Source organism: Fopius arisanus, unplaced genomic scaffold (assembly GCF_000806365.1).
Source record: "Fopius arisanus strain USDA-PBARC FA_bdor unplaced genomic scaffold, ASM80636v1 scaffold00003, whole genome shotgun sequence".
Taxonomy (NCBI): domain Eukaryota; kingdom Metazoa; phylum Arthropoda; class Insecta; order Hymenoptera; family Braconidae; genus Fopius; species Fopius arisanus.
In genome coordinates this window covers 1,084,298-1,093,497 of record NW_011887742.1, presented here as the reverse complement: position 1 = coordinate 1,093,497, position 9,200 = coordinate 1,084,298, and the positions used below count along the sequence as shown (strand labels likewise).

Genomic DNA, 9,200 nt, shown 5'->3' with positions numbered 1-9,200 from the left:
AAGGGTATAGTTCATAAAAAAACAAATGAAGATGTAAAATGAGTATGGTACAAACATGTACTAATAATTTCAAATTCATTCATGTAATATTATTTTTTTTATGGCTTTTAAAATTTTGAAAGGGGGTGAACTATAAAAAGGGGGGTTAGTATTGAAAAAAAAAAGTTGTACATGCCAGTACTATCGAGGTACAACTGATTGCCACGTTTATTTTTTTTTTTTTTCTTGAACTCCGATTCTGCACGATTTTGCCCCCCTGCTTCAGGGCTAAAGTAAGAGGGTACAAAAAAAAGTGCACAGGGTACATTCAAGTACTCAATGAGTACAATCCAAACCAACAAAAAAAAGTTAGATTTTTCAAACTTCGATGCCAACTTCACATAGCTGGTAGAACCTAGATACGTAAGGTTAAAATCCCATGTTAATTTAGGCTCGTAACTTCGTGTGTGTGAGTATGTGTGTGTGTGTGACTCTTTTGGACTCTATCCTCAATACTTGAGAGCCCTATTCACCTTGCAGACGACTGCTAAGGCAATGGAAGTAATTGTTGCAATGATGGTTCAACTATTCTGGGATCGAGGTCTCCGAATAATTGATATAATTGTTATTGCTGACTATTTTTACGGAAAATAAAAATGTATAATGGTTTTAGGTGACGAATAATCGGAGAGAAAGTGATTTTATTACTTAATCATTTTATTGAATGTTCAATTGATCAGCGAATTATTAGTATGAACGTCTTGAAATAAATGACGAAAATTGACCAACTCTAGGGTAAAAAAAAATGGAAATGTTTTTTCCAAATTCTCAAATATTTCTGGAAAACTTTCTGGAAATTTTTTTTTTATGAAATAAAGAAATTTCGGAAAACACAACAATTTTATTTTTGGAAAAGGTTTTGAAAAATTTTTCCAAAATTTGAATAGGAAATTTTTTTTTATAATTTAGATGGCGTATTTTTTGAGAATATTGAAAAATTGAAAAACTGAAAAAACCACAGTATAATTTCAAAAAAATTATATTCGCAAAAATTTCTAGAAAATTATAAAAAAAATTTTCCGAAACGACTATTTGAAAAATTTTTCAAAATATTTCCCAAAAATACAATTGTTTTGCTTCCGAATTTTTTTGGTTAAAAAAAAAAATTTCTGAAAAATTTTCCTGAAATTTTTTGAAAATTTGAAGAAAATTTTCCGATTACAATTTTTTTTCCGGGCATATCATGGCATGTGAAAGTACGACAAATCAACAAATGAGGATGAATGAATAACGCGGTTAATAAAATTTGAGCCTTCATTTTGATAATTTCCCCGTGATTCATTATTTATCCAGTCACCGAATGGAATTCCAGTGGATTTCCTGTACCCACGAAAGTAAGTCAAAAGCCTGGTACAAGTTCGTGACTAATTCTGAATTTTTATCCCCAGCATTAACATGGTGACTCGTGTAATAATTTATCCACCCATACCCAAACAAAATTCATTGAACGATATTTCGGCGTTGCCATGATTAATGCTATTCAGGAAAGTGTTCCATAACTTTCTACCTGGAATTAGAAAATATCCCTCAGTATTGACAAGGGCAGATTCATTTCTCACGCAGTGAAAACCACCGCAATTAAGGATTTTATTTCATTAGGTCTTTTGTAAGTGGCACTGATGAGAAATGCCTGTGCGTCACGGTGAAGAATTCACGTGCCAAATATGGGGGTGAATTGTCTGACGGTTGATACCAAAAGTGGGTGAAATCGAGAGCACAAGAAAAACTCATGATACGGAGATCAGATGAGAGAGGAAGAATAACTTTTGCTTCAGATATCAAACGTCATTCTGTTAAAAAAAAATAAATGCCAGTAGATGAAATTTTGATTGCCTCAAATTCCACATCCCATTAACTTCACAGGTAGTCCATTCCTGAGGAAAATGCTGACCTAACTCAATCGAATAATCCCGAAAGACTCGAGTCATTCCTAACTCCTCAAAAAGATAAATCCACCAAAAAACAGGAAAAAAAAACCGGTTCATATGTGCCTGATCATCTCATCATATCATCTCGTCTAAACAAGTAGACAATTACCTCCAATTCTAAGATATCTTCACCAAAATCGTGTAATTGACCTTCCCTGAATTTTCCCTTGAAGAAACTAAATCGATGGAAAAATAATTTCCGCCAACAAGTAAATAGAACTGAACGTCTAAAACTGTATATAAAATTCCCATTAAAATAATCATCATTTCGAGTTTTCAGAATTTAGTCAGCACTAATGAATTTAATTGGCAGAAATAATTTTTTTACCCCGTATTTATAACGACAGTCTGAATCATGTCTTGGGGCTGTACTTTAGTGAGTGCAGCGCACAGGTGAGCAAGTGTCATTGACACTTTTGAAATACGGAAAAATCTCAAAACCGGTGCGAGTGCGCGCACGTGTCGGTCGAGATTCCGTTGAATGGTATGGAAATATGGCATTGAAATCACATTGCGGCCCTCGATCCTCACGAGAGGACGAATTTTCATGGTATCTCCGGTTCAACGGTTTTTAAATTCACCGGAACCGTTAGCAAATCCTATAATAGAGATCATCACCAAGAACTCATAAATTCCAGATTCTATCGAATACCCACAATAACTCTTCCGATATCCGAAGTTATTCACCCGGAAAAAAATATCCTGGACAAAATCCTTGGAAAAAATCCCCCGGAAAATCTCCCAAAAAAAATAAAACTATTCCGCTTTTTCTTGAGCTCGAGTCGAATAATTACCCGAGTGCAATAAATCTGAAAAGGTTTGTTTTCGTCCTTACAGTAGCTATCGTTATTAATTAATTTTTTTATCCAGTAGATTTTTTCTTGCAGGGGATTCATTATGAAGGGATTTCGTCCGGGGAATTTCGTCTAGGATATTTTTGTTGGGGAGAATAATTCCTATAACTCATTTTCCACTTGCGAATCCATTCCCAATTTATCAGAAAGCCGGTGATGCCCTGGGGTTAAAGGAAAATCGATTGGATTGGATTCGATTAAATTGGATTCGATTGGATTCCTGAGAATTGAAGAATTTTTCTCAATTTATTTCCAACTTGAAATTTGAAGAGCGATTTTCCCCCGGGATGGGTTATCCGCCCTAAACATAAACAAGCCATTACCGCAGGGAATCGGAGAATCTCAGAATGCAATTATAAAGAGTGCTGGTGATACTGTCCTATTGAAGAATGTACACGCGATGGTTATGCCTTGTACACAGGGATCCTGAGCATTAAAAGAGGGCAACGCCCGAGGTGGCCTTGCTCACGACCTCCTCGGATACCTTCCCTCCAGTAGAGAAGCCACCGGGGATAAAAAGACGAGGGGAGATGGGCAAAACCACTAGAATGAGAAATATAGCATAAAGAGAAAACGATAAATCCCAGAGGAAGAGAACTATTACCCCAGAGAAAATTTACCATCATATTTCCCATGAAATTGCAGTAAAAAAATCTACAATTTTTGGAAGAATTATTGAAACATTAATCAAAAAAAATATAGAATTGAATGGAATAAATTTTTTCCTGGGGTACAAAAAAATTCCTGAAAATTCCTGAAAATTCCTGAAAATTCCTGAGAATTCCTGTGGATTACTGAGAATTACTGGAGTCAATAGTCAATGGAGTGTTCTTGGGAATAAAATTTTTTTTTCCAACAGAAATAATTTTTTTTTGCTCGGCAGGGTTAGGTGCTCCTGAGATAAGATTCCCTCTCTGAAGAGCACCGGTTACGTATCCCCGGATGGCTGACGTTCCTCAAGACCGGTAGGTTGGTTGAACCATTGCTGAATCCCCCCACGGAATGTTGAACATTGTTAGCCAGTGAATATCATACTTTGAAGGAAGCAATACAGATTGCAAAAATAGCGATCACCTCTCAGCGCTCACTTCCCTTCCAAGATATTTACCATTTTCTCGGGGCAAATGTCCCGGTGATTATTGTTGTTCTCTCAAGCTTCATTGAGGTGATTTTTTTTTCTACAATTTATCGATGGAATTCTAAGATAGAAAACTGGTTCTGAGATAGAAAAGGATTCATTTGCTCAGGTAATGGAGGTTCGAATAGTTGAGGACGGCAGATTATGAAAATAGAAATCCGATTGCAGGGATATTTAATCAATTCCAGTCAATCATTTCGGGGGTTTCCAATTTGGGGTCAAGCTTGATTAACCTTTACACTCTGATCAGTACCCGACAATTCACAACCGAAATTTATTTTAAAAATTATTTCATCGATTGACTTCATATCCTCCGTATTTTACATAAGATTGAAATTTCTCAATGTCGATAATGATAAATCGATGGAGAATATTAAATTATGAATTAACGATACCCGTAGAAAATAGAATAACAAATGATAATCAAGACCCAAAGATTTACGTAACACTCAGCTTTATCGAGTTTGTTACTTTTACCCGGAGTCTATGGATATGATTATCAACGAGGTATGAAGTTCCGAATGGATTTCCTCCTTGCAATTTTACAAATGTGCGATAAATGACGTAATTCTCAATTAGAATTACGCACGCGATTGGCAGGAAAGTGGCCGTGGAGGATAGTATGCGTTGCGTTCACTCGCTCTTTTCTTCCTTTTATTTTTGCATTTGACGTTTTATTTTTATTATTGACTCGAGTGTGAGAGAAGGCCGTCTCAAATTCACACGCGGAAGTCATTCCCCGTGCGGATAGTGCTGTGTATCTGATGGCACGTATACACCAGGTCCTCCATTTTTTTTTTTTTATTCATTTTTTATTATAGGCCATCCATTATGTATATATATCGCGGAATGGAGCAAACGGAATCCCGGTATCTCATTCGCATGGCATTTTATACTAGGTGGGCGATGTTTATATCCCGTCAACCTGTTCGTGTACTTTCCACAATTTTTTTATCCATCACGAGATTATCACCGAGAGAGAAAACTACCAGTGAGATTACCGTCCTTGATTTCTGTTTATGTTGCTCCGGTTATTTTTTAAAAAGTAAAGATAATGTCAATCGCAGAGTTTCAATTTCTGCGGTGTATCGATTCGCATCAGAAAATATTGACAAATTTTAATTTTTATAGAATTCAAGGAGTGAATCGCGTCGCATGCCTCGATAACAAATATATTTTCAGTTTTATTCCCACCCATCTGCAGGAGTTTATATGGTTTCGTCGGGATGATGCCGTTCGACGAGTTTCCAACAGCGATTAAATGAATCGTTCAAAGATGAAAGTATATCCACGAACTGACGGACCAGTTCTTTTTTTTTGCCATTTTTTTTTATTTATACCTCTCCCAGGTCTCGTCTGACTTCTTCTTTACTCATTCTTGCCAAACATATACTCAATAAGGCATCGCCACTTAATCCTGTTCCCGAGTTGAGGGAAAAAAAAATTATTGGAGTTGAAAAAATGGTGAAATTTATTCCTCGGTCAAATGTCCTCCCGTCATCTCGTGAAAAAGGAATGTTAGCATTTTTTTTTCCCCTTTGCAATGGGAAATAAAAAGCCACAGGTGTTTGTGCAACGCGGTGTTAATGAATATGGATTAAGGCGAGTGATAATTCCAGATAAAATAAGTAGGTGTAACTTGACTAGGTATTTTTCTGGGGAAAAATTCTCGATATTGAAGAAATTGTTCCAGAGGTATCGGTTGCCCTTAGATCTCGGTACGAATATCTCTCCGTGAATAATCAATGTTCCTCTGATAATCGTATGCAATTTTAATTTTTTAATAAAATCCCAATTCCACCGATTGCATCACAATAATGTCACAATAATGTTACGTCAGAATTACGACCTTCCAATGTCAACAGGTTGTTCCGGTTTTTATAGTTCCCCCTACGATACATTGTAATGCTCTCATCTTCTCCGGAAAAATACCTCCCCACGTTTAAATTTTCCTCTCAATTGTCTTAACCTGACGTAATCCGGATTTTACACGGATGAGACGCAAGTATGAGATAATTCCTGAGGAATTCTAAATCCTGATGCGTAGAAAAAAAAAACTCCATTATTTACAACTAATCGGGAAAAAATTCCTGTGCCATTCGGTGCAATTAAAAGTTATTCGTCAAGAACGTGTGATAAATAAATAATGAACATCGCAAAAAGAGCATTCCTGAAGATGAAATAAATCGGTGAAAATGAATTTGATACAGAGTGGCAACCAAAACATTTCTCCATGAATATCTCACAAGAAAAGCAACAGAAAAAAAAAGAGAAGGCTCGTGCGTGTCTTTGCGTGGTAAAAGTCATGTACTGAAGTAAACATCCTCAGATAAATATTAACCCCGCCATTGATGCTCTCGTAACCGCGGTATTGAGACCGAGTGAGATAAGAAAAGCGTCCGAAAATTAGTATTGCGTGTGAGGGTCTCTTTCCTTTTCAATAATTACCGATTTTTCTCATTCCACCGATAATTAACCGGGTCATTAGCAATACGAGTTGTCCGCACTTTGTCTTTCCGATTGGTTCGCCCACCCTACAGTACCCCACGCCTCGTCAAAACAGTTATCTAGCCTCGATTTGTCACGAAACAGCATTCGATTTCCGATAGACACGATATGTTATTTACCTTAACTATTGGGTTCGCGTTACGACAAAACTGTCTCGTGGATGGTGACTACTTTATGGATAGGAGTAATTTTATCACTTGGGGGTATAGAAAGCTGGGGATTATTACCCCGTCTCTTCACGAGTCAAAGAATACTGTGAATACATCTAGAGAAGCACTTTATGACCTTTTTTCTACAGGAGAAATTATATCGCCAGCTATTTTATTGGATGCCACGATCTTTCATTTATTTTTCGCTTTTTAGTTGGGTATTTATTTTATTTTTGGATGGTCAATGCTAAATATTCGGATCAAGAATTCATGATATTTAGAACGACGGGGCAATTTTTGGATATTTTCGGAGAATTAATTATGGATATATTATGAGGTATTTGTTGCGATCATAAATGGATATTTTAAAGTGGAAATATGAGAAAAACGACTGCGGAAGTATCGAATACCATTGACTCTGGGGTTAGCGATTCTAATTAAAGTCTTTAGACCGCTACGCTCCCATGGTTTCCATGATCGCACATACGTGAATTACAATGAAGGCGTCCAACGGGGTTCATTGACGCGAGGCCTAACACTGGAAGTGAAATGGCTCATGTAGCATACGATGTCGATCTGGTCGGAAGGAAATCGCGAAAGTTGATGAATTATACTCAACGGATATTCGATAATTGTCAAAATTTCGTCTCCGCCATGAAATTATCCAAAAAGCGGGACTAACGTGCTTCCAGGTAGAAGAGAAAATCCGGAAACTCGTCCCAGGACTTTAAATATTATTTCCTCAACGTAAAAACATCTTTCGAAAACAAACAGACGCAGGAATTTAAATCCGCATATTTCCTCTTGCTCAATAACTTAATTCCATCCATTCACTTTTCTTCATCTTCCCTGATTTTTATCACAAATTGCACCCAGTGATAACGCGATATCACATTTTTTATTTGCTAGATGACATCTGCGTAATAACGATCGTACCATCATCTCGGCGCCAGTTTTCGTATCTATGAGATAACATTTTTCGAATGAGGTTGATACTTTACACAATTCAATCGCCAGGTTAAAATTACGTTGACAGTTCGATTAATTAGGCGCAGGTGATCATCGATCGGATATTTCTACAAACATTTTGGGTAATGGACGGCCAGAATCTAATTAATTTGAATAGTTGTTTTAAAAAATCAATGAGGGCGTCACCATATTTGAAACCCCTAGCGACAGCGAGATCTTCCAAATGGTGGCGTCGACATCGGCGCTCACTTCGTATTTTTAAAAATCAAGTAAAATTATTTATATCGTCCAAATTAGCCCCCATTAACTTCATTCCGTTTTTCTAAAGTGAACAAATTTTTCTAAGCCATCTGAAAAAATTTCTATCAATTTTCCGCTGAGAATTCACGACGTAAAGTTGCAAAGGCGCGAATCCCAGTGATTATTTTCAACTCCCGAGGCCTTTTAACATAGAGAACTAAAATCAAGTGACTTTACTTGAAAGTAAAGAATCTCTTTTCTCAGTGTAATCATAAATTTCCAGGAATGGTCCGTTATCGATAATGGATCCATTGTCCTACATGTCGAGAAGCATGAATGGTCTCATGGAACGATCGGAATCAGGCACGAGTACTGAGGGTGTGCGGTACGTTTAGGTGAACGATTACCGGTAAGATGAGACATGAGAGACATAGGATGAAGGAGGAGCAGGAAGAAGAGAACAAAAACACACGTCCGAGGTCATCGAATGGGAAAAGACGGTGGGCAATAAGTGCTGGGCTGCCCTACGGACCGTGAACGAACACTGCAAGCCGAGCAACAATTTTATAATTATTGTTCTAGGTATATCGGTACTATTTTTAGGTTGTAGATCTTAGCTAGAGACATTGTAGATCAGTGCTTGGAGATGTCGAGTGTTTTACCTTGCAACTTCGCAATGATTTTACCATTGAAACGTGCAATTTTTCAGAGAATAGCAATGACTTATTTTCAGGAGAAAGTTATGTTCCATTATTTCAGGATATTTTTGGATATCAGTGATTGAGAATGAAATTCCTTCAAAAGATTCTTCAATTATTATCGGAAGATCTCCTTTCGCCCTGATAAACTTATCGAGAGCGCATTTGGGTAATCCATCCGATACATCCCGAATTAACACGTCAATCAGTGATAATCCCTTATAATTTTCAATAATTAATGAACACCCATGAAGACAGAAAGAATTCAAGACATGAAACTTGGAATAAAATGGACAACCGATGTTTTTGGTGAATTGTTTGAAAAACATTTAAACATAACCATCATTATCTACTGAAAATAATCATAAATTTTCTGTCACTGATTGTTAATTATCTCACACAATTAATAAATTCGATAATAAGGTGCGTAAACAATCGACAATTAATGCCTATTCATTGACAGGAATAATTCGCGGTTAATAAACTGATTCGTCAACAAAAAAATTATCTCCACTGAGACAAACATTTCGTAACTCCTAGTAATCGTTCATTCAACGTTTAATGCACCTGTTCAACTTCGCACTGCATCAGTATCGCTGTAATATACCAGCTGACCTTGATCGATTCTCCAGGCACCATTCCAATACAATAGTCTGGTTATCGTTCGATCACTCAAA

At 36.8% G+C, this 9,200-nt stretch overlaps 1 protein-coding gene and 1 long non-coding RNA gene across 5 annotated transcripts in view; one reads left to right on the top strand and one right to left on the bottom strand.

The window, feature by feature from the left end:
• The window catches only part of LOC105268971 (uncharacterized), a 21,309-nt gene extending 12,460 nt beyond the window's left edge, over positions 1 to 8,849 (top strand). Inside the window, exon 2 of the long non-coding RNA XR_892392.1 lies at positions 8,109 to 8,849. This is a non-coding gene — a long non-coding RNA (uncharacterized lncRNA). The remainder of the gene's footprint in view (positions 1 to 8,108) is intronic.
• Positions 1 to 9,200, bottom strand: part of LOC105268976 (cordon-bleu protein-like 1) — a 42,355-nt gene that overhangs the window by 26,324 nt on the left and 6,831 nt on the right. The window lies entirely within an intron of this gene.